The 27106-nt window shown below is 34.9% G+C and overlaps 1 long non-coding RNA gene across 1 annotated transcript in view; it reads left to right on the top strand.

The window, feature by feature from the left end:
• LOC107309549 overlaps positions 1-15001 on the top strand; it is a 65091-nt gene extending 50090 nt beyond the window's left edge. The window contains exons 3-4 of the long non-coding RNA XR_004306095.1: positions 14293-14332; positions 14816-15001. This is a non-coding gene — a long non-coding RNA (uncharacterized LOC107309549). The remainder of the gene's footprint in view (positions 1-14292; positions 14333-14815) is intronic.
• The last annotated feature ends 12105 nt before the right edge of the window (positions 15002-27106 follow it).

Consider the following 27106-nt stretch of genomic DNA (forward strand, 5'->3'; position numbering starts at 1 on the left):
CCCACAGCTGACCTGACACTTGCCTCAGATGGTTTAATCAGAGGTTCAGGCTGTGATTAACAGTTTCCCATACAGCTGTAACAGGACATCTAATGTTTCACTTCTCTCTTAGTCTACCAAAACTAGAATTTATCCACTTCTTTCTGTGATGAAATGTGCAAATTTCATGAATTGTCATTTTAATCCTACATTTCTTCCATCACTTGAGACAGTGGGCTCTACATGCTTCAGTTTTCTGTACAGGAAAATGATTCTTTTTACACAACTAGGATACGTGTCAACAGAATATATTTTGTACTCAATTATGGTTTTCCACCTGAAAAACTCATAGAAGAGCTTTTTTCTTTTTTTTTCTTTTTCTTTTTTTTTTTAGTATGATCAAAAAGTTGCTTGCTATGCAGCTTGAAAGAACTGAAAAACAAAAGACAAATTACAAAGAGATCTGGGATTAAGCATTTTCTTACCGTTAATCATTATTTGAAATCTACCATTAATTCTAATTCTGAAAATTAAGAGGAGTGTGCAAAGAATACTGTGAATATGCAGTTAGATACAATATCCTTAGATTGTTAAAAGAAAAACAAAACTTTCATTTGAACTGATTCACAATTTTAGGTTTATTAAATTAGTCATAAGTAACCAATTCTAAGTTTTTACCTAGATTGGCTTTCCTAGAGGACACAAACTTACATAGATGGGTAATGAGTGGGTATGAGTTCCCCATATACTGAAATACATCTCCAATTATTCTTTTAATCAAGCTGGTGCAAATTATATTTAAGCTTTGATTTATTTATTTATTTATTTTTCTGAAATGTGAAGGCTCGTCTGTTGTAATTTAGCTATATATAACTATTTCCAAGCCTCATAAGATTTATGAAGTTTTCCATGTAATGTGTTGGGCAACATTTTAAGCTGTTTTTAACCTAGCTGCATTGTTTCTGTTCATTTGAGAGCATGGCAAAGCAGTGCAGGCTCTTTTCCTGTTTAGGTGTTCCTCATCTATAATGTCACAATGCATACCTGATAAAGCCTCTGATCTCATTGCAATTTTGTTTACTTGCAAAGCTGTCTTCAGGAGGCTCAAAAGAGCCTTATTGTGAATATGAGGTGTCAGCATGCATAAAGGGATTTCTGTCAATCTCTGTCTTATTTTTGCAAGTAGTGATTTTGGTAAACTAGTTTCACTTATTTCAGCAAGTCTAAACAACACTAGGTGGAACTGATATTACTACTGGAATGATGTTTGAACATGTATATTCTGGTCATATCTCAGTGTGGAAATGCTGGGTATAGTGCACACAAGATCGCTGCTGTTTCTTAGTGCAGGTAAGTGCTCTGATCATTTGACTTTTCTTGCATTTGTGTTTTGTTCAAAACATTCCTTCTTTATTCACTTCTGATTTGGTATAGCTAAGAATAATGTATTATTAATATATATACATATATACATAAATTATATATATATATCAATAATGTATTATATTCATATATTAACATGAAAAGCAATGCAATAGTAATACAAAAAACAACAGCACATTTAGTTCATGTTTTTTATTTGCATTTTTTTAATTTACACTGAAAAGTAATATTGCAGCAATGTTTTTTACATCGGGACATTCATACAAAATGTTTTCTGTCTTTCTTATTTAGCCTAAATGTCAGTACTTTGGATAGGTAGTGTGGTTCCAGAGTAGATGAGGAGTTGTTATTTTTAATTTGTCTCTTTGGGACAATACTTAGAATAGTTTTTCATAAAAATAAAGCCTTTTAATTGCTTATATCCCATGTAGTTTCTATTCCCAGCTCCTCTGTTCTCCTTTTCCTTCTCTTCCCCCAACAGACCCATACTCTGTTTCATAGGGAGTGAAAATAGTCAAGACTGCCTTGTTAAAATCTGCCCCTAGTTGTGCTCTGCTTTGTACCCATTCTTCTGAAGTCAGGTCTCATCTCACATGAAAGGACAGAACATGATTTTCATCATGCTTTTTTTCATACATGTTTGACATAACACCAGCAAAATAGTAGCAGTGCATTGCAGATATGAAAGAAATAACCAGAAATTAAAATCAAAAGTAAATTGTAACTTTTTCTAAACTTTCACTACCACCAGTCTGAAAGCCATTCGCTCACTCACAGAGTACTTGAAGTATGAAGAATCCCATAGTGATGCCAGTCTGCAAGATTTATTCTGTGATTCCTAAAAATAACTAACACAAACCTGAATGAAGATTTCATACACCTTATTTTGATATACTGGTAACCTTCAAAAGTGATGATCTTAGGCTTGTTTAAAACGAGTGACAACAGATTCAAATCACTATCTTTTTTTTTTGATATTGTACTGCTAATTTATTTTTTAAAGATAATGAAAAGTCTGAGATGTGCTAGCAACACAGAAGTCCACAATCTTCCAACAGACAGTTTACAACTTAGACACTGGATGTGCAGAAATATCATATTCCTACACAGTAGTTGATTGACCTATAGGAACTTAGGAACAGCTAGTTCTAGGATAGGATTAAGTCTCCTTGCACTTACAGTTATTCTTACCTTTCACTGAACATTTTTTGAGCACAATTTTTTTTTAATTTTTTTTTTATTTTTTTTTTTTTTTTTTTTTCAGTTATGTAGGAGTTAAACATATGCTAGAATAAGTTTTTGGGAAGAAAATTAACTGATCTGTTTCACATACAATATATGAAGATGACAATTTTTATCTCTGTGTCAACAAAAGCATTGCAATTGCAGATTTTTTAATGCAGATTTTTTTTTTTTTTTCTCTCTACTTTTTATGGACCGTATCTAAAGAAAATACATTGAATACATTTTTAAGAAAAATATCTAAAATAATTCAGAGCCTTAATTTGGTTCCAACATCCCTCTTTAAAATTATTTCTGGAAATTTAACAGTCTCAGATTTTATAAGACAATTAAGAACTTTATCAGGCTAACCTTAATTAGTGTGTTTTTCTTTAAATGAAGGATTGTTGTTGATCTCCTTGAAGTTTACTTAATTTTCATTCCCTAAAGCAGTAATGCTTGAATATTACCTTTCCTCAGACTGTTGTGTCATTTTTGGTGTAAGGAGAATAAATAGTTTCCTACAGCTAGAGAAATCCCTTTTTAGCTGATATCTGTGGAAGAAGCAACAATCACTGATTAATGACACTTCCTACGCTTAGTTTAGAATACTCTTCTTTTTTTTACTGTAACACAACTGATATCATAAAAGCATTCTATGCATACATAAAATTGGGCAGAAACTATATGTTGTGCTTGTGACTCATGAAGAATTTTCAGGATTAAAGAGGGAAAAACTATTCTTTACTGCCAGCTTTTACTTGCAGTAATTCTTCAGCCTGTTTGGTTCATTTTGAAATAATGTAAGTATTTCTGAAATAATTTGAAGCAGTTGAGTTTTGATCAGTATATATAATCTCTAAATTTCAGTACACTTCAGAACATAGAACAAACAAGATTCAAATACTATCAAAGCAAAATCATTCTTGTGTTTGTGGAAAGGAATAGACTAGCATGATTCTTCTTGGAGGGGCACAGGGAAAGGATGAGGGCTGATGAACAAGATGCAACAAGAAAAATCCTATTAATTATCAGAGGAAAAAAAAAAAATTAAATTAGTAACTAAATATTGGAAAAGGTGTCTGGACAAGGCTAAGAAATCTCTACTGTTGGATATAGCCAGAACTCAAAGTTATTTTAATATAATTTTAATTATTTTTTTTACAACATAGAGGACACTCAAAGTTTCTTGTTTACAACTTAAGATATTTGAATGATTTCCCAAATTATTTAATTTCCTCCATCAGCTAGTGCTTCAGAGGATGATGTTTCAAGGCAAGTTCATGAGTTGGTTATGGAAGCTTATGTTAATAACATTTATTCTGGGGAATGTATAATGTCTGAATTATTATTAATGAATCTCCTCAAGTTTTGTATAGAATTATAAGTGAGAAGGCAATCGACTATTATTTCACCAGCATCTGTACTGTTGTCTCTTTTTAATGCAGTGATACTTACTTGAGAGTTGTATGTTGAAAAATTTTGACTTCGTGCAACTCCCAGGATGCTTTATTTACTCCTATGAAATTAGTAGATAATCTTTGTTTTCAAAGTAAGGCTGAAAATACTGTAGTACTAAAACAAGTTTTTGTAGATAACTTGAATGCTAGAAATGATTTTTCACGCCGTCATCTTCTGTCAGTCTTACTGATCTACAGACTGACTCATGGCGAGCAGGACATCATTATAGAACTGTGACATCTGAAAGTGTAAGTGCTTAGCAATTGTGCTAGAAGTCTATTATATCACTATTAATCTGTTCAGTATATAGTAAATATGGCTTTTATTGTGATTGAAGAATATTTATTTCCACACTGAACTGGATAAAAATAGTATTTAAAAAAGGAAAAAGCCCTTCCAAGTTCAGCATCTGTGAAGAACAAGATTTCTCCCATCAGGAGGTAGCAATTCGAGCTATAGTACATCAAATCCTCCATTGCAGTCTCGATTCCTCTTTAATTGGCAGGCAGATATCACATTGCTGGTGCATAAGGGATCCCCTTTTAGCTGAGCACTGTCCTACATAAGAGCTATAAATACTTAGCCAGTTTTGCTGTGAGAAGGCCCATTGAGCACTGAAGAAGCAGCAGGTGACAAACATGAGAGACAAACAATGCTCTTAGCCTAATATTCTTTTAACCCTAATTTTCTGGGACTTTTTAAGCAGATATTTTACACATATTATTGTAGAGTCGTAGGCAAATTGTCTCCAATTTAGTTGATATTTCCAGCTAAAGCTATAGCATCTCACTGCATCTATACTGTCTTGCCATACCGATATCAGTGACTTTATTGTAAATTTGACATGTGGCAGTTATTAAACTCCTCCACATGCTACCTAAATTAAGTAGATGGAAGTAAAAGCTAATGGCACAAAAACAAAAGAACATACAAAAAAAAAAAAAAGTGTTTACAGAGTTATTTCTGTGATTCACAAGGGAAGATGCATGGACTGCACAGTCTTGTACACATTCTTATTCCTAATTTAGAAATCAGTATAATGCAGTATAACTCAGCTGTATTTTATATAATTACTTCAAATGCAGAAGTTGGTCTTTTTTATTTTCTTTTTTCTTTTTTTTTTTTTTCCTCATCAGTAAATGCAGTTCATTTCAGCTCTGAGTCAAACTATTTGACTTAGAAGTGTACTGGCAGGCTATCCAAAATGAACATTTGTGGATTTTGGTGAATTCCAACTGTAGTTAAGTGTTATCTCCATTTATTTATTTATTTATTTAGATTTAATGATGTATTTTATCCCCATTCAGACTAGGCAGATCATTCCTCTTTGCACAAATGGATGATTCACAATCAGATCTTACAGTGTCGCATGCATGTAAGACATCTTTGTGTTTCTTGCAAAGGTCAGCAGAAATGTTTGCTTTAGAAGATATTGTGTGCGCAACATACATGATCACACCTGTTTATTAAAGTGCTCGAGTAATATTCTAATGTAATTATATGGAAGAGAAGGTATCTTTAAGCATACTATAAAACACAACATTGGATTCCTGGTGTAAAAGTAAGGTTTTAAAATATGTTTTATTGCTCTAAAGACATTCGGCTCTCAGTTTTTCAGATTTACTATATAAAGAGGGGAAGACAGTGGGGCAATAAACTGGAGAAAGCAAAAGCATGAATATTTGAAATACAGTGAGTTTGTAGTGGGAAACTGTGAAATTGAAGATAGATAGAATGAACAAGCAGTCAAGTTACTGACAACTCAGGTGCTGAAATTTCCTTCTCACTTTCTAGGGAAGCCAGCTGCTATACTTAGGCTTAGTTCTGGCTGTCTGATTCAACAGCTCTTTAGTGAAATTCAGCATGACATCAAACAGCTCCACAATGTTTTTGCCTGTTCTATTTCTTTGAGTGCTGGTCTATCAGCTTACCAAACTTAGTGAACACTTTTGGCATCTTTCTTTGACTTGGTACATGCAAGCCACAACAGGGAGTCATGAGTAAGCAATGAAACTTCTCCCTTAAAAAAATTTCCTTCCCCGCTCTCTCAAAACAAGCAACAATAACAAAACCAACCATAATATTATGTGTATTGTTTATATGAAAATGGAAATCTTTGGGGTAAATGTTCAGCAAATCCATTTTTATTACAGTATCAATCAGTGCGACTGATCAGAGCCTCTCTCATTCCCTTACAAGTTCTGAGCAAGAGGGAGAAGTATTCAGATCAGACTCATAGTATGATGCTACCTGAGTCCGCTACTCTCATACATCATCTATATGAAAATTCCATTGCAGTTATTTCAAAGTACTGTCTGGTGTTTCCCTTCAGATGAAATTCTGCCCTTTATCTGTGTTAAGTCCTTGCAGGATGAAAAGAAGAAGTGGTAGAAAAGGATTTTAAACAAAAAGAAAGAAGAGAAATTGAACTTATTCATAGCTAGAGGTTTCAAAAAGTGCTCACAAAGAAATATCAAACATCTTTTTAGGAACAATGCCATTATATTTCAGCAGTGCAGAACTTCAAAGAGGCACACCAATCTACTTAATATTTTCATGGCCTCCACGTTAAAAAAAAATGCTCTTATCACAGCAGTGTTTTAGATGGATATTTTTTTCTCAACTAAATTTAACTGCCAGACAGCACTTCTTTTCATAAATCCTTGTTAGTTTCACTATAAGAAGTTTAACTGTTGTGAGAAAGGGTACTTTAGGATTTAAAACTGAATTTTATAGTTCTTTTTCCTTATCTATAATGTTATTGACTGATGTTCTGTAAGTATATTTTGAAGTATATTGTGTCAGTATATTAAAAACAATGGAAGGCAAACAGTGATAAATCAAGCACTGTTATTAAAATGCCTACTTTCAAAGGAATGTGCTATTATAAACCCGACTGCAAATAAAGCAATTTTTTTTAATAAATGTTTTTTTTTTCTTTCTTTTTTTCTTTTCTTTTTTTTTTTCCCTAGGTATTTGTCAAATAATACATTTTTAGATAAGGTACATTTGTGTCTGAATATCACTAAGAAGTAGCAGCTGTAAGAGAACAAATCCTGGGTGGCCTGTAATGACTCATATAAAGTTCTTTAAAACTAAAGAATGAGTTTATCCCCCAACTAATCATAAGTGTTCCCACCAATATAGTCCTGAGGGGAAAAATGATATAAGAGTTTGTAGACAGATAACCTTAACTATATGTATTTTACAATGTAATATGTTGCTTAACTGATATGATTTCTCCTGATTTAAAAAGGAATAGTAAAGATTTACTCCCTTACCTTTTGAAGGCAGGATGTTACCTATCCAGAAAAGTCTGTGGAATAAAATCCACAGAGCAATGTTTATCAGCTTTCTGCAATGTGATTAGTTCTGGACTATTGGGCTGGCAAAGAGCTGTAAAAACAATCTCTAATATTGAAGTAGAGTCATTAAAATGTCCAGAGAACATGAAAATATTAAAAGTTTTAGGACCCCAATCCATTTTGGAAAACATTATAGATATAATTAAATTGTCTCAAAAGATTGAAGCTTGAACATCCCTTGAACTTGTCAAAGAGATTAAAAAAAAAAAAAAAAAAAAAAAAAAGATATGGTGTATGGATACTGAAACTGGACAAATTACAAATAATAATTATTATTATTATTATGGAAACTGTGAGAACATTCAGCAGTAAGGGTAATTAAGAAAGCTATTCAGGAATTTTTAGGATTATCCACTTGTAGAGACTTGTGGGTTGTTATTGAGATTATTTTTTTTCCCACTATATGCATTCTTGTAGTCCTGCTTTACTGGAAATGATTATTTCCAGTTTTACTCTTGATTTGTGGAAGTGTGATAGTTGTTCAAGAAGTGTGCTGCATATTATCTAGGTTCCTGTGGCGTATTCACTGGTTCTCTAATATCTGAAAGCACACTGAATATGCCTTGCTGGTTTTTTAATTATTGGGAAGGTAAAACAGCATCTCCTGGCTGATGGCCATTAATCAATCAAGTAAAAATATTAAAGCCCAAGAGCAGTTTTTATGTCAGTATCACTTCTTTTATTTAATAAAGGGAAAAACAGAATATGAATAAGTAAGTAATGTCAGGAGTTATGTCTGTTTTATGTTAAATTACAGAGATGCACACATAGGTATCTGAAAGTTGAAAGCTAATTGTTTCCACATTTTACAACTCATGCAAATCTCGAACTGCCTGCTGGGCTATGCTACCATGAGGATCTCCTTTTGAAAGCTCATGACAAAAAACATCTGATATCTTGTTGAGAATAAATAACAGAATATTGCGATGTATTCAAAACATCTCAAAGGATTTTGAGATAAATGTTGGTTAGACAATAAGCAGTCAAAAGAGAACTGATACTGCCTATTGAGCTTGACCTTAGAATTTGAAGCAGGGCAATCTTGACCCTGAATCAACTCCTGAATGGAAGCACAATCTCTGTACAAATTACTTAAGGCAGATATATTTTAGCCATTTATTTCATTAGCCTTATTGTTTTACTCTGCTATTCCACTTATACAGCTTTATGGGATGAAGGCTCTGGATATACTTCAGATATTTGACTCTCTATGGTTGAAATTTCTAATTTGAAAACCATATTTGCAAAAATGTGGCACTGTTAGCTTCAACAGAGTACGAAATGAGCAGGCCCTGAAACTGACTGAGATGATAATGTTAATAGTAGTATAAATCATGTCACGCCTGAAAAATATATTTTTGAGTTTTTCTTTTTCATACATAGTATTTCTGATTACTCATGTATTACTCTGTGTTGCTCATAAGCTGTCCTAGCCTTTGTCTTCTTTCTTTTCATAGTATAGCAGCTATAATTTACTAGACGCTCCAAACTATATCTCTTGGAGCTACCCCCAAGGAGTATAATACAAGGGAACTTCCAAAGTTTTTCAAATTTACCTCTTTCTATACTACACTGGAGAGAATGATGAACTGCAGAAAGTGCGATGAAACACAGTCATTTGTCTTAAAAATAAATAAATAATTAAATAAATCATCAAAGAAGAAAAAGCACTGATTTTGTTTAGCTGAAAATAGTCACAGCTTGGCAAACTAAGTGCATGTAGATAAACTGAAGCCCCATGTTGAAATTTTAACTTTAAGAAGACAGCTTAAATTGCTTTCAAATTCATTTTACAAAGCTGGCAAGACGTACTTCTAGACTTTTCACAAGAAATGTGATGGAGGGGAAGATCACTGCAGCAGCTGAGGAGGCTGTGATAAGTAGCAAGTCTAGGTCAGTGTAGGAAACCAGCAAGGACATCTGGCCAAAAAGCAGGCCCTGGCACCAGTACAAGGCCAGGCACAGTGCAGCAGCCTCCTGGCTGCGTGCAGAAGGGCTTCAAGTCCTGATGAGGCAGTTGGGAGTTAGGTAGCAGATGGGAGAAGCTGGACAGGGTCTGGCTTTGATCTTATGGATGGAGACAGTGAAAGAGGTCAGCCAGACAGCACAGTCACAGATGCCTATTCTTTAATGAAGGTATAACTCCAGATAAAAGGCGGAGGTTATGCCCCACATGGTAAGTGTCATTAATATGAAAACCTTCCCATTGTTTGATGTACTGAAGTTTCCCACAAATAAACAAAGTTTATATAGTACTTGGGGTTGTCTTGAGGGTGGGGAAAATTTTAATAGCCAAATTCAGATCACCAGAAGTGAGGGAAAAGACAAGTTAAAGTCCAGGCAATGCTTATGTGATAATTTTACACCCTCACAACAACTTCAAAGGACTGGATTTTCAGAAAAATTAAAGCACCTTATCTTTGGAGATATACCTCAAAAGTCTTCCTTTGAATTATGTGGTTTTCCAAAGTGTGCCAGAAGGTTAAATAAAATGATTGTCAAAACACAGTTACCCAGATCATTTGCAGAGTGTAAGAAGAATACACAACAGGGACAGCCAAGCTTCTTAAAATAGTAAGAATGAAAACAAGCATTATTATTTTTTTAAATTCTGTTATTATTGTCATGATATGATACATATAATTATCTAGTGCTAATGTTAGGTATGTTCTAAGTTAGCTTTATGACACAGACACTCCTGCCCTTATTCTACCACTCGTTGATAGTCTAGTAGTGATCGTTTCTTGTTTAATAATGTGCTTTCTAAGAGGGTCTGTTACTTAATTTGAGCGCTCCTTTCCACTTATATCTCATTGCTTATCAGTATTACCAAACAAAACTGTGATGTCGTTTTGGGAACAGAAAATATTTCCTGAAAAGTACATGAACATTAGCATTTAGCATTACACCAGAACCTAATAATGAATTATTTTTGCAATCTTTTCTAACAATACATTTTCCTATGTATAGTTTACAGCCAGCTGGAGGCAAAGGGGCTCATTTTGCTAAGGTTATACCCTATTTTCTAAAGAAGGATGCATTCTTTATTTATAATATCTTATTAGGGTATGCAAATGACTATCATGAATATTGTGAAGAAGTTAAGCCTATGAATTGTAGAACTGTGATAAGAAAATCACAAAGTCCTGAACAGGCCAAGGTGCCTGCCTGTTTTTGTGTCTATTTATTTTTTTTTTTTTTTTACAGGTTTACATATAAATTACTGTGTGCAGTGATACCGCATAGTATTAGTACTAAGCAGCATTATTAACAAATAATCATGGAAAAGTTCTCTTAGAAATTATTTCCCAGGGGAAGAACCTTCCTAAAATCTGGTACATAAAAGCTGTGCTAGAGATAACATAATGCTAAAGGTCATTCCTTAATTCCCTCATTGGAGGTAATTTTCAGAGTCTAGAGAAAGTAAAGTAGGAGTTTTTCTAATATTTCTTTTCCTTGAGCATATCCATAGACAGAACCATGTGTCTAACAGCACAAAGCTTTAAGTTTTAAAGAATAAAAATAAAACAGTCAACATCTGCTAATGGAATTTTCCTTGCTCATTGTTTCTAAGTATATTGCTACAGGTATTATGCTTTTGTAATGCACATAGAGATGTCTGTGCCAAGCTGAGCTCTCAAATACTTCATTAATATTTTACATTGTTACTGGCTGAGAAAAAGCTGGAACCAACAGCAGGTTGAACATTTTGGAAACTGCAAATGGCAGTGTTGTAGAAACTTGTTCTATAAAGTGTGGAAACAACAACAACAACAACAACCAACAAAAAAAAAACAAAAGCAAAAAAAACAAAAACAAAAAACAAAAAACAAAACAAAACAAAACAAAAAAACACCCAAGCACTTACACGTACTCAGGATTTTGAATGAGATAGGCTTGTGGTAGAATACACCTGTGAGATACATGGCTCATAATGTTCCTGTAACTCATATATATGTGGAACCATTTGAGAATTTCACAGGTAATGCTAATTTCATGATTTTAAATGAATTCTTATAAAAATTTCCTTTAACTTATTTTGAAGAAAAGAACTGAGCTGGAGAAACAGTGTGCACTCTGTTGTTCACACAAATGTATTTCTTGTAACCACTGTGTATTCAACAAGTCATTTGCTTAAACCAATGTATGTGGAAAATCTTTATTTGGCCATTGGCACATGGAGAGTGTGAGCTAAGCAGCAAAAAATCTAGAAATGTTCAGAGCCTTTTTCAGAAAATCGTGCACTGTTTCCTGAAATTGCTCAGGGTGTACCTCTGTGGGTAAGAATGTCCTGAATGTTGTCCCTAACTTTGGAACTGACTGCAAAGGAGCAAGGTCTGCTTTGGGGGCAGCTCTGCCACATCGCTGAGGGGTTTACCTTGTTTAATATGACAACTAGAAGGCAACTCTTGGTTTTGTTCTTTTATTTTTTTATTTATTAATGTAGTATGGAGTCGTCTCCAATTACAAAGAGAGCTCAGTTGTCTTTTTAGCTTCTCCCACTTAGAACTAATACTGTCATATTCCTGTATCATCTAGCATATTTGCAAATTTCTAGATTGCCCTGTCAGGTCAAACCTTTATTCAGTTGTGACTAATCATCTGCATAAACTTTTGAAAATACTTACTGTCCTTCTGGTGTAAGTAAATATATACAATATATATTTCTTCATGCACAGGTCATAGTTTTTCACTTAGTTTGGCTAAACTGTCATGCCCTCTTTTCTGGCTTTCTCTTTACCTCAGAACACATCATCTGCAGCCTCATGTTCACTCAAACATGCTGAGTTTGCTATGAGTTGTTTGGGGTTTTTTTACTATACATACACTGGTTTATATGAGAAGGTCTATGTGAAGGGAATTCTAAAATATTTACAAAAACAGGAAAAGTAGTGAACAGAAGGATTAGAAAACATCATACCACCATAGGAAATACTACCTATGTAATATGACATTCTCTAGGATGAGCAGTATTGAGAAAGAAGAGTATATTGAAATCTTCATAACAATTAAAGATAAAATAGGTTGGAATTTTTAAGGCCATTAAATTAGCTAAAGGTGTTAACAGCCCTTCATGTATAGAAGTGCTGTTACTACAGACTTCTATCCAGAATAAGCATATGCTGCAGATCAGAGACCGTTTTTTTTTTTTTTTTTGGAGGTTCTAAACAAGAAATGTTTGTGGGTTTTTTTTTTTTGTCCCAAGAGTGTCTTGCTCAAGATAATTCTGTATTTAATTTCAGTCTAAGTACAAATGTGAATTTATCACTGTTTTAAACTAAATGTTTACTGGAACTTGCCTCATTATGCTGAAATACTTAAAATAGAGAATTATTTTTAAAATGGAGAATCAAAACACTGGAAGAAAATTAACTGTAGCAATGATAATTTTAGTAATAAGAATGGACAACATACATGCCCAGAAGGATTAAAAAGTGAAACTATTAATGCTATTGCTTCTGGTTTATAGGAAGAACTTAGATAATATTCACAGTTATCATAATTAGTTATTTTTCATTCCATCTCTTTCTGGGAGATATGTTTTAAAACCTTTCAATTATGATGAGAAATGTTCAACTCAAGAAGTTAAAAAGCTGAGTAATGCAATTCGTCTATATTTGAAATAGATCTCAAAATACCTGGAAAATGACAAGAAGATACTCATGTGCTAATACTTAAATTAGTTTTCGTTTTGACAAGTGAGCTAATAAAGCTGGCTTCAGTGTCTTTCAGTGCCAAATCTACACAGTTCTTAAATACCTTCAGGAATGATGACTCCACCATCTCCCTGGGCAGCCTGTTCCAGTATCTTACAATCCCACACTGTGAAGGAATTTTTCCTAATACCCAATCTGAACTACTGCTGTAGCAACTTGAGGCCATTTCCTCTTGTCCTATCTCAGTTACCCAGGAGAATAGGCCAACCCTCACCTTGCCACAGTCTCCTTTCAGGCAGCTGTAGAGAGTGGTAAGGTCTCCCCTGAGCCTCCTCCAGACTAAACAATTCCAGCTCCTTCAGCCACTCCTTGTAAGACTTGTACTCCAGACCCCTCACCAGTTTCATCACCCTTCTCTGGACACGCTCCAGTGCCTCAATGTCTTTCTTGCAGCGAGGGGCCCAACACTGAACACAGCACTCAAAGTGTGGCCTCACCAGAGCCGAGTACAGGGGGATAATCACCTCCTTGCTCCTTCTGGCTTCTCTGTTTCTGATGCAAGCCAGGATGCCATTGGCCTTCTTGGACATGTGGGCACACTGCTAGCTCATGTTCAGCTGAGCATCAATCCCCAGATCGTTTTCTCTTGGACAGTAGGAGAAACAGGAGACAAGTCTTTTTAGGCATTCAGTGAACAACTGTACATTTATTTGCTATATTTCTTCACTTAAGGTTTTTGTTTGTTTGTTTTTCTGTATTTCCTCTGAAGGATTTGAATTTGCATCTTGTAACAGTCTAGTTTAGTCTCTTTAGTTAGTAATGTTTCTGTCCATAAAGATTGTTTGACCACTTCCATTTTTGTTCCTAAAGATGACACAGATATAATTTCTGTTGTTCTCTGAGTCTTGACACTGCTGATTAAGCTGTGACTGAATTAGTGTCCAAGTTGTGGCTATGATTTGTGGTTTTTTGTTTGTTTGTTTGTTTGTTTGTTTTTGTTTTTCCTACTAAAATAAATGTTGTTCCTCCCCCCCAACAGAAATCTGAGGGAGAGGTGGGTCTGTGCTTATATCTGAATTTAAGCTACTGACACTCAAGGAGGATTGCTGACAAATGCAATTCTGCAAAAGCTTACATTTTTTGAGTTATTTTTTGCTTTATGTTAGTGATTTCCTTCCTGGATTTCATACTTGGAACTCTGACCTATACATATGCTTATTTTTCAGCTTGCTGCACTGGGAGAAGGGACAAAATTTGTGATAAAAGGTGAGATCACCAAGTCTGAGATAGACTAAATAACCTAAACTAATATTTCTGAGATTACAAAAATGTTTTTGAAGTGAAATTTCTGACGTGTATTTCCTTTAAGGTCAGCTGCTTGAACAAAATCAAGCGCCACCTCAGATATGATGTTCAAACCTTCAGGGTCTCTTCTCGGGTAACATTTTGGCAGTTAGTTTTTACCTCAGATACTTGAAGCCAGAAGTTGGACTAGATAAGTTCTAATGTAAGTTTTTCTGGGATTGCCTATGTCTCAGAGAGCGCTGTTGTAGAAATCCAGACCTGCCCTTAAAAGCTATTGTATTTATTCAGCACCTATGCAAACAGATACTGCCCAGATTTTGAACCACATTATTAATCTGGAATTTGCACATGCTATCAGGCTGTTCTGGATTCTCTGATAGAATAGTAAAATAAAACTAGCGGATATAGAAGATGTACAAATTCACACTGTTTTTCTGTTTACAGATGTAGAACTACAGCAGTCTTGATTGGATCTGAGATGTAAATAAGAATACTTTTTATTGGTGATCATATAAACACTTCAACTACCTCTGGAATCTCATGAAATATTGGCATTAATTTTAGGTAGCTTTCCAGAAGAATGCATTAATCGTGCGACAACATAAATACAGTGAACAGTTAGAAAATAAGGCAGAAAATAAATAAATAAATAAATAAATAAAAGCTTCTGATCCAGCTTATTGCTTTTAAATTCATGTACTGAATAAACTCTGCTTAATGTTTGATACTTGGAAATTTAACAGAACATATTAAATTTTCTTAAAGTTGTATCCATTAAAGGAATTTTTTTTTATTTTTTTTTTTTCGCATTGCATATTTCATTGGAACTGGTTGTGTTGCTCAAATACCTATATAATACAGGATTTAATCGATCATATTTTTTTTTCTTTATTTCTCTGTTTTGAAGTTTTCTTACAAAGGTTGGCTCTATGTATAGCATGTAAATGTGTTTCCACGTACAATCTGACATTTCCTGCGCCGAATACAAAAATATAACAGCAGTTATTGTTGCTATTAGTTGAACTACTGAAGCAAAATAAAGAGAAAAGACATAATCATAAAATCGATAGTCACACATGAGAAGTTTACTTTGAAAAGCAAATTGCTTGCCAGAGAGCAGATGCTTTAGCTACTGTTGTTTGGACCAAAGTCAAGCTAAGCAATTTATGTGAAAATTGACCTCTGTTGTGTATACTCATGCATGCAATTTCATTCTGATGCATAATTCTGCTGACATTCATTGACATCTAAGGAAAATATCCCCATTGTTTTTAGGTTTCTCTCTAATAAAGCTAATATGGATGAAACCCTGAAACTGTGTACAAATATTGAGATAGCTAAATATGGAGAAAGCAGAATGTAATATATCTCTTTATCTTGTTATCTTATAGGGTCTTTGAGGAATCAAATAAGACAAATGTACCTGCATAAATGCAGTCTCTTTGTCTTGCATATGCTCTTCTCTGTACTGTGTTATGTTATCTGAAAGAGTAATAGATTTCTGAATATATAATGTTTTTAGTGTTTTAAAAACTGTATTCAAACACAAAGGAAGCTGCTGTTGGTGCAACAAGTGTAATATTCTGCTTACCCCTGTTCTGCTTCCTTCTGCAGTATTACTTCTAAACAAAATATCTTGGGATTTCCTATGTTTCTATCTGTAGACCTTTATGCCTTTACAGATTTTCATTAAGAAGTAAACCTTCAACATTTGCATTAAGCGTACCAAAATTAATCATCTTTGGGAGCACCTCTACTTACAGCCCAGCACACATTCCATCACAGCTATAGCATTTCTTGGGACAGAGATATAGATTCAGGAAGACACTCATCACATGGTACATAAGCTTTCTTGTGAATATAACTCCTTCATTTTAAGGTGTTCTCTCCTTCCTCATGATTTCACAGTGGAGAAAGTCAGTGATAGAATTGTTTCCTTCCTTTATAAAAATACTCATTAAGCCAAACTAGTCTAACCTGTGGCCCATAGGCCACATGCGACTCTGGACAGCCATTGATGTTTTCCCACATGATTACATTATTCTGAACCTATCTTGTCTTTCAGTTGTTAATGAATTAATGAACTGTCATAAAGGACCAATGAAAAAAAGATGTTCTGACTTTCTGTGGTATGCTTGATATACCAAGATGTTCAAATGTTTACTGGAAAAAAAAACAACAAAACAAAACAAAACAACACACTCCTTCCTCCAATCCATATACATAATGCTCATGAAAAGTTTCTTTGAACAAAGTCTTGAACAGTGTAGAATTTTAAATCCTTTCCAGCCATGTCATCTCATTGTGACAGAATAGGTAACAACACTCCTGATTTCATGGACAGGTGATAGGTCTCCACCTAAATCATGTTTGGATTTATTTATTTTTTTCCAGCAATACTTGAATATGTTTTAGACTTATAATCTATGTACTTAAAACTTGTAGGTTTGAAGCAAAATCCGGCAATACTCTTGATAACTATGGTTATCAAAACCTGTACACATGAAAAACTTTGTCTTACAGGTACAGAGATTGAAAGATGCTGGTTTTGAACAAGGCCATTAATGACCACTGTAGGCAGGAGTTACTGTAGGATGTTATGTAGACAAAACCAAACTTTGTACAGAATTGTTGCTGAAGACCACAATCTCGTTACAAAACAAGATTTGTCAGGAAAAGCTGTACACCTAATGATTCATCTGTCTGTAACTCAATGATCTTGGGTACCAGAGAATTTCTGGGGGAGCACCCTATTTACTTATTTTGCCTTACACTTGGCATAACTCATCACTGTAGAGTGTTTTACCAGTTTTGGTGAAGAAAATAAACTTTTTATTCAGTGGTGTTTGTTAGGAATGAACCAAAGGCTAAGGAAACTAGCTCAGCTTTGAAGAACTGGGGGCTACAACCACAATCCAAATCTCATGGATGTTTTCTTGCTTGTTCTGCTCCTCAAAACACCGTGGACTGCACATCTACCTTTGGGATTCTAGCTTAGTACACATAAGTAAGAATTGCTGAACCAAGAGATTGACTTTAAATATTTGATTCAAAGAACATATTTTAAAATCCACCTTTCAATGTATAAAACCAAGTCACCTGGTGATCAATGCATGCGAAAAATGAATTAGCTGCTCAGCCCAGTTTGAACTACCAACTGCTAGAATCAGATATGGAACAGGAAAACTCGCAGAAGATTCCTTTAGCTAGTTGCTTGATTGTAACATGCGTTGTGAACCTTTCCCGAATTCTTAGAACTAGAGATGCTTAGTAGATTTTTAGTGCTATGAAAGCCCAAGTAGCAGATTTATATACATAATTCACCCATTATTTTTATCACAAGAAACTCTCAGACTCGGGCCCATAATACAAATGAATGTCCTTTGAGTAAAGAGCTTTACACACTGAACACAAGTGATATTTTGGCGTTCTTAAAATTACTGATTGTGTTAATTCAAAATTGTATTTTCTTTATTTCCCTATGAATATATTGTATTTTTGTGTTGAAAACTGAGCTGAGATTTAAATCTCCCGTTCTCTAATTTTAACAGTAGACGTGAAGCTATTTCAAAGAAATAGGATACGAAAAACCTTGAGCTCTCAAAGGAGATAGATGGCCATTCCCTTATTTAGTAAACCCTTGTCAGCATGTTATTTTTAAGACAGGACTACCATCTTGTGGTCATTGAATGAAACAACTAGCTGCATGTACGGATTTGGCAAATAGATACGCCTATGAAGAAAAATAATAATCACTTTTGTTATTGTGCTACAGTCCCTGTGTTCAATGTGCATGAGGTAACTGGGTGCTGCTGTTTTCTTGTAGCAGTGCTTTCTGCCACAAGTAAGAATGAGGGCAAAATCTCAGCTGATTGTCCTCACTGATGCTGAAATTTGGTGTAGACTGCTAATGTAGTTTATTTGCATCTAATGTATTGTATTTTATATGCACCTAATGTAGTTTATTTATATCGTTTATAAAAGTGGAACTTCTGCTTGTTGTATTTCATCTGTACTATGCTGGGTAGATGTCGTCATAGTACAAATTAGGTCAAAATTAAATGTGAATTTATGAAAGCTGGGGAATAGCCGCCTTGGTTATTTGCAGAAAATACTTAGATTTATGCTTTACGTAACAGCCAAAGGAAAGTACTACTTTGCTACTTAACATTCACTACGTTCTTATTTCTTTTCATTTTATATGGATTAACGTGTTATGTCTTGGAAAATAAATATTTGCAAATTTTATATCTATTCTATGTATAACTCACTTGAAAGAGATGTACATAGCTTAGTAACATAGGGATTGCTCTGCTATCAAAGCTCTTAATGATCTCTCAGCAGTGTCTATAGAGGGCCAATGTCTAGTAGAGACACTAAATCTATTTCTTGCACTGGAGGCAGTACCAACATTGCTTTTTCAATAAAGTAGAACTTATGAATCATCTGCAGAGGTCAGGGAGCCCATATAAGGACTGTCATGAGAAGGAATGCAATACTCTTTCAATACATCGATAAAAATATTATTACATTAGATTCCTCCTTGCTTTCCTCACAGATTAAATCAAACTAGCTGGAGATAGAGATCTATTTAACTGGGGTCAAAACAGTTAAATTTACTTTGAATTTCCTTATGAGACCTTCAAATTACTTTCTCTACATTCCATCAATCTGGAAACCTGAGAAAGGTAAAAAGGCATCAAGTGAGGCAATGTCAGGGAGTGAATCAGTCCTTTTTGAAGGAAATTTGAAGCTTTACTTTCTCCATTGCGAATTAATATTACCAGGAACAGAGAATTCTCTTCCAGCTTTACCATTATATGAATCGTCCTTGTGCAAATGAGCAGTGGAGAATAGGAGAGATGGAAAAGAATAAATCCTTAAAGGTATTTTACCATCTGTACAGGTGCTCAGAACTGGAGCCTTAACTCTTTAACTCCCAGTGCACTACATGATGTCATGATATTACCAATAACCAAAAATCACAAAACCATGACAACCTTTCAACTTCCTCACCATGTGATGGTTTGGCTCTCTCAGAATCTACAGATTCTTCCCATGAGTTCCTGTGGGGTTGTGGGATACCAGGTTTGCTGCTCAATTGTCAGTGTTGATCCTCTCAGGTTTATAAGATCCTGAGCAGATCCTTGACACAAGCCAACATCTGTTATCAAGATAACCAAGATCATTGCTTTGCATTTGAACTCACTCATGTCTTTTAAGGCATCTCTACAATGGATTCTTGTCTATGACATGGAGCAAGTACAGGGGATCTCACTCTCATTTCATGGAATTATACGTTGTCTCTCATGTCTCTCTTATCTCAGTGTATCCAAGAACAAGAGATATTTTCTGGATGTTTTCTGGGGTTCCAGATAAATTGAGGGAGGAAATCTGGATGGCATGTGGGCCAAACCCGTACTCCAAGCTGTGCTGAACAGGCAGGCGGCAGCTGAAGCTGCTGGAGCTTGGTAAGTAACCATGTAGGCTCAAAACAGAGGGGACTGCAGAGCTTCTCCAGGATCCCCATTTCTATCTGGGAGCCATCTTGATGTTCTAATCTTGTTTTCCCTTCTCAAATGAGAACAGCTTGTAGTGAAACATGGAATGACTTCCTCTTGTGATTTCACTGTGGAGCTAAGAGAAGAGCCTGGCTGTGGGAGAGTCCTAAAATGTAGCTGAAGAAAGCAGAATGTATCTTATTTTCTTATCCAGAATGACTCAAGGCAGCTGTGTCAGCCTGTCCTCATGTGTCCTGTGTTCTGTCCTCATGTTCACCTGGGTTTCCTGGACATTTGCTGTAGTTTGCTAAAGATGTCCTTGTTTTTGTGGTGAGTCCTGTTTTGGACCTGGTACTTCTACTCTCGTCTCACAACCACTGAATAAGTGTGAGAATGAGTTCCTCAGCCCTGCTGTCATGAATGTGGTTAGCGATTTTGAGGTTGGGAAGCAGAAAGATGGAATCAGTTATAGGGCCTCTTCCTGATCACAAAGTACTTAGAAAAAGCTGAGCTCAAACTGCAAGGACCTTCCAACAGCAAGTAGAGAATGTGTGTCAAATGTTTTGCTCAAATATAGATAATGAACATCTACTGCTTTAAATAATTCATTACATGGTAGAAAGCTGTCAGGTTGGCCAGGGAAGAAACCCATTAACAATTCTGAATGTGGATTTTGCAGTTCAATAGACAAGAAGATTTGTTGTAGACCTATTGCACTCAGAGTGGATTCTTGTAGGAAAACATTCCTATTGAGCATTTGGTAAGTGTCCTACTGAGCCAAAGAAATGAATGAGAATGTACTAATATATATTTATTAATATATTGATTACCAGTTTGAAATTCTATACTATTATGCCCTGTTTAGGAAGATAATTATAATTTTAGTATGGGTGTGTATTTTTTTTGACCAAAGGTTGTCTTGCTGCTTGGTACTTGATATGCCTCATTCAAATACCTTCTTTAGACAGCATGGTGTGTACCTTAAAGTTTCTCTTGTGTCTTTAAGAAAGTAATAATTTATTGCATCTTGCCAGCAAAATAAATAAACAAGTAAATAAACAAAATGGAGACTTCAAAAATTCTTCAAGCACAACACAGTGGTGAGCAAGGAGTGTTTATCAGTGTTAATAGAATATGTGCGTTAATGAATTACGTATTTACAGTGCTAATGATCATTAATTTTGAAAGGCAGATTATTATTTCGAGGGATGTGTTGTCATATTAAAAATTAGGGAAGCAGAATGCTTGTTACAAATGTTACAAATCTGGCTGTATATTTTCATAATACGGGTACCCATGTAGATCTGTATTTGAGAAAAAAACAAACATTTTTTTTTTTCCATATGTAAAATATGGTTAGTTGATAGTGTTTGTTGACTAATTGACTTCATAGGATATTAATGGATTTTGGAGTTTCATTCTGCCTCAAGGATGTTCTTGGTTGTCATATGGATGCATTTTGATAGTTTATAATTGAAATATTATTTTTGTTTTTTAATAGGCTGAGCTACATGAAAGGAAACAACAAACAAACAAACAAAAAACAGAAAAGAAAAATAAAAATGAGTTAAAAAAAAAACAACAAAAAACCCTAAAATTATCCACAGAAAAAGAAGAACTAATTTCCTCAATACTTACATTTCATGATTCCCTGTGTATTTTCTCTTTATTTTTTGAACAATTGCTATTTTTCTGAAACGTTGTACTACCTCAGTCCCATATAATTTTAGGTTAAATTCAGTATTACCTTTTTAACTCAATTTTCTCCATAAAGATATAGGAAATCTCTTGGGTTATCAGAAATGCATGGCTCTCTGGGCTTTTCATAGGGAGATAGCATTTAAAAGCATTTAACTATGTAAAGTGGATTTCTGCTTCTCTGAAGTACATTTCATTTACCCCAGGGATTTTTTGTCTTGAAGGAATAGTACTGAGAATTACATCAAAAAATATCTTCTTACATCTATGACAAATGGAGGCTATGAAAATAAAAGTCACATACATTCATCACTCTTTTGGGAGCATAAAACCAAATGAATTAAGAAAAGTTAGAAAATTCATTTAATTCCTCCAGGTACCCAGAGGAACACATGAAAACAAATTTCTGGAAGATGTACATGAAGCTGCACCAGTGGATGTTCAGGCTGGATATGAGGAAAGGCTCTTCACCAGAGGGCAGTGGGCATGGAACAGGCTGTCCAAGGCAGCAGGTACCACCGTAAGTGTTGGAGTTCAAGAAGTGCTAGGACAGTGCTCTCTCAGACATAAGCTTTGGATTTTGGGTGGTGCTGTATTGAGCCAGAAGTTGGGCTCAGTGTTACCTGTGGGTCCCTTACAACTCAGGATACATTGTTTTATTCTGTACCTGTAGAAATCCCTCTTGTCACCCTTCACATTCCTGACCAGATTATTATCCAGGTGGGCTTTGGTTTTCTTAACATGGCATACTCTTGCAGTGTCTGTGCTTCTCTTGGATTATATGACTCTTCTTTGATTTTTTATTTTTTTTTTAATACCCTGAGCATATATGAGAAAGGGAGTTATATTGAAATCTTCCATAGCATTCTGTGTGATGATCATACTTGCTTAACTTTTTGATGTGCATCACTGCTATGAGTAGAAATGTTACCTTACAGATTTCTGGGGGCATTTGGTTTTAAATAAGATAATTCTTGTATCTCATTTGTGTTAGAACACATACTAGTGACTGAGCTCCATATTTACTCTGAGTGACAGTACACATACGCATTCATTGACAAAGTTGTTTGCATGACCCAAAGTAGGTATCATACATCATACATTAGCTTTTTCATTTCACCTTCACTCAGACTGGCTTTATCTTTAGCTTGTTTTCAGTAAAAATTAACCTGTCATGTCCAGAAAGTTTGAAATCTTCTTAAACCATCTGTTCTTTCCTGACAAGGATTGTATGCCTAATGCAAATGTGTTATTTATTGTGCTATTTCCCCTGCTCATGCTCCTATCTTTTCTGCTGCCTTTTAAAATTCATTATTCTTTCCCTATTTTCTATTAAAAATCCGTATAGTACAGACATAATTTATGGTACATGCATATCAGAATTTTATTCCAGATTTTGCATGATTAATAAAATTAAAAGCACGAAAAGCTGATAATTTCCCCTACATTTCCTCTAATCACACACAAAAGCATTGCACCGACTGTCACAACCTGGTATTAGCAAGAAAGCCGCATCATTTCAGAATCATATTTCAAAGCTTGCTGATCTATAATAAACTTGCATGTTCCAAATTAACTATCATTTCTTATTGTGTCTAAAGGGATCATGAATCATTTTGCAACCGGCACTTATCTTCTAATGAATGTTCTAATGACATTTCCAACTTTTCTGACTTTCAGCATGACTCCATTGTGTATGACTAAGTTTTACTATATTAATGCATTCTTTTGGTATTAAAATATCATGTGTTTAGTTCCAGAAATGCCATCTGATCAAAAAAACGCATTGTGGTTTGTGTTTTTTTTTTTTTTTTTTCATGGTGTCATTGTCCTTATCAACAGAATGGATTTTTCTTCATATGTGCATTAAAGCCAGTATTAAATGCTTCCCTATTTCAGAAATGGCTACTAATTTTTGAATGCTATGTTTAACATTTATGTGTTTAAAATATTCCATAAACTAGAGTACAGTGGTATAATACATTTACAGCAGAAGAAGAGCTTTGCTATCTGAATTGTAATTCATGATCATAGAACCATAGAATCACCAATGTTGGAAAAGACCTACAAGATCATCCAGTCCAACCATTCACTTATCACCGATATTTCTCACTAAAGCATGTCCCTCAACACAACATCCAAATGTTCCTTGAACACCTTCATGTTTGGTGACTCCGTCACTTCCCTGGGCAGCTCATTCCAGTGCCTGATTACTCTCTTGGAAAAGTACTATTTCCTAACATCCAGCCTGTCTCCCCTGGCACAGCTTGAGGCCATTCCTCCTAGTCCTATCACTACATGAGAGAAGAGGCTGCCCTCCCCCACCCCCACCACGCCTCATTACAACTACCCTTTATGAAGTTAAAGAGAGCAACGATTCTGCTTATTAGTGTCAAAGCAAGTATTTCAGTCTGCACAACTACTGGCAAAGTCATGGAATTTTATATTTATTGATAACGTACAGTTTTGTTGTTTCACAGTGTATTGTACTAAGTCTTTTTGCTATCACTCCTCAAGCTCTACTTCCTACTAGTTCCTGAGATCCATCATCTAAAAAGAGTGATTGATCAGGTGACTTTTTTTCCCCAGGTCTGACTATTTCTAAGCTGTACTCAATTGATGTTCCTTTCCTAGAGCAGAGTTAAGCTTTTCTAAAACTGTTAGGAAGTGGTGGTGGTAGGAAACTGCTGACAGAAGATCTGAATTGACAGGTAGACTGAATTGTTCCTGTTACTTCCTGGCAAGTGTGTTTTGTGGTAAAATGATTTCCTTTTCTTCTATTTTTACCTAATGCAGTATTTAATCATTAGTTCACTCTTGTTTCCTAGCTAATGAAGTATGAGTGGATGCGACTTTTACTTCTTTTGCCTATTATTCTGATCTGTAGATGTCACTCTAGGGCTGTCCAATTATAGTGTACTCAGTGGGGGTGAGCTGGGAAGAAAGGGATCAGGATTCTGTTTACTCTTTCATTTCTTTTTTTTTCTTTTTTTTTTCTTTCTTTTTTTTTTTTTTTTTTTTCCCCTACTTTAGCATGAAGATTGGGGAATCACAGTAAAACACTTGCACTGAATTACAAATTATGGATCTTGGAAAAGGTATCAAGTTTTTGGTATTTTAGCTAAATGAATAATTTAAGTTAAAGAAACATAGTTCCACTGAATTACAATATTGCTGTATTTATGAGACCTCTGAAAGTCAGATCAATAGCACAAAAATGTTTCCCTTTAATCCCTGTCAAAACAACCAACCTCAATTATATGGGCATTCAGATGATTGCGTTAAGACAGTTACTGTACAAGACTTCAAAGTTGAATGACGTTTACAAAATCAGTTAGCTGAGCAGATTTCAGCCTTTCCACTCACTCAAATTCAGTAATGTTTTATGTTACTTTTGAAAATGAGATATCCAAATAAAGTTAGTTACATTTCTTAAAACTCAAAATCTTGTTATGGACAAAACTGAATTAGCACAATGAATATATTAACAGCTTAACAAAAATACAACTAGTAGTGATTATTCATCATCTTACAGTAACAGTAACACACTCCAGAGAACTGCAGATAGATAGACAAGCCTTGATCCTTGTGTTGTCATGTTGAGCATTTTTCTAGCAATAGCAAAATCAGATTTACCGAACTAAAGAATCATTGAGTCAGTGGCAGGCTTTGTGCTTACTACCTAATGGCAACATAATTTGGTGGGCCCATGGCTTGGTCTGCTCTGGTCCTGGCCTCATCCCCAAGGAGATATTTGGCACCTGGGACTGGGACTGCCCCCATGTATACACAGGGCTGATCTGAATTAGGGTCCTGGGCTGAAGGAACAGGGAGGGGAATGCTGGGCAGGGCCAGGAGCCTGTCTGAAGGAAGCTGGGTAGACTATTTTAAAAAAGGTGTTGGAAGTTAGATGTAGCAAATATTGAATTTCCTTTTTCCATGTGTTTAACTGCTTTCTCTTAAGTTACTAAAATTGCTACCGGTGAGCTTTCTTTTGTTCTAGTTTTCTATAAAGTTTTGTCTAAGGAAGAATAATGTCTACTTGCTAAAATCCCTGCTGAAGATTCACATTTTTGCAGGTAAAATATTCCTCACCACGCTATTAAATTTCTCTTTCCAGTACCTAATACTTATTTCTGAAATCTGCCAAGAGGTTCAGATATGCTGTTAAACGAATCTCAATGGATTTGAGAAGGTAAGAGTTAGGAAGAGCTTTTAAGTCCTTGAAAGGGAAAAGAGAAAATGAAGCCTCTCCTTACACTGAATCAAGTGAGAACTCTGGTAGGGAAATACTTCAGGCTTTTGAACAAGTGAGGTCATGAAAGGATGCAAAAAGTTGGTACTATATATATATACTTATATATATATATTTGATACCATGTACTGCTTCCTTGGACCACTTAATGAAATCAGCCTAGTACTGTGTTGACTGGGTAGAAATGAAGGAACTAACTTTTGTGTAAGATAGGGGATTATTTTTCTAGAGGGAAAATATGCTTTTGGAAAGCTTCTGATATGAAGTATTATGTTTGGAAAAGGAGTGAAGATGTTACTTTTCTGGTCAGTACATTAATGCCTTTGACAGAGAACTGTCATCCTACTGCATTTGGTCGGCCAAATATCTTGAATACTGCTGAATACTCTCTATATAAGACTTTCTATTTTGCCTCTAAATTAGAAGATGTGATAACACGTTGAAAGTTATAATTTTATTTCTTTAGAATAGGGCTCCAGCCCTCTGATCATGTCTGTGGCCTCCCCTGGACCTGTTCCAATGGGTTCATATTTTTCTGATGAAAGAAGCAGGTGCTTGGCTTAAATGAATCATACCATACCCTTAAAGAATCACACTATACACTTCCTCTGAATCTTTTCATTTTTCTGACCTTTGACTTTTGTGCTAAGATGAATCAATACCATGCACAACATTCAACAATTCAGCATAAGACCACAAAAAATAGAATTAACCAGTGACATTATAGCCATGGTAAAAAATCTATAGTGATCTATTTAATAAGAGATCTTAAGCTTAACTTTATGCTTATGGTTTGATTTATCTTGAAGACTTTTACTTGTAAGTAAATGTGTAATCAAAAAATAACTTCCCCACTTCATTTCCCTGCTTTTAATGTCATAATCTACTTTTAATTGCTTTTCAGTTTAGCTTCCAGTTTATCTCCAGCAGAGACTTTTCCTGACAGTTCATCAAATCAAAGTATTCAGTAAAATACTTTAGAAATAAATTTTTACTATGCTATAGTTTCTTACTCTGTCCAATGAAACACTACATTATTGTGATTCTTTCTGATATTATACACTGGCTATTTAATCACTCATTATGAGGACTCTTGAGCTATTATAACAGTGTAAACTAGGGTATGCTTATATCATTTTCTTCTGAAGTTATTTGCAAAGACATTGGATCTTTCTCAACATAAAAAAAATAGAGTGATATTTTTAAATACAATAATATTCTGGTGACAAAAGCATCATTCTCACATATAGCATCTGTGACTACAATAGCAAGCTTCGTTTT

The sequence above is a fragment of the Coturnix japonica genome, chromosome 2 (genome assembly GCF_001577835.2).
Source record: "Coturnix japonica isolate 7356 chromosome 2, Coturnix japonica 2.1, whole genome shotgun sequence".
NCBI lineage: Eukaryota > Metazoa > Chordata > Aves > Galliformes > Phasianidae > Coturnix > Coturnix japonica.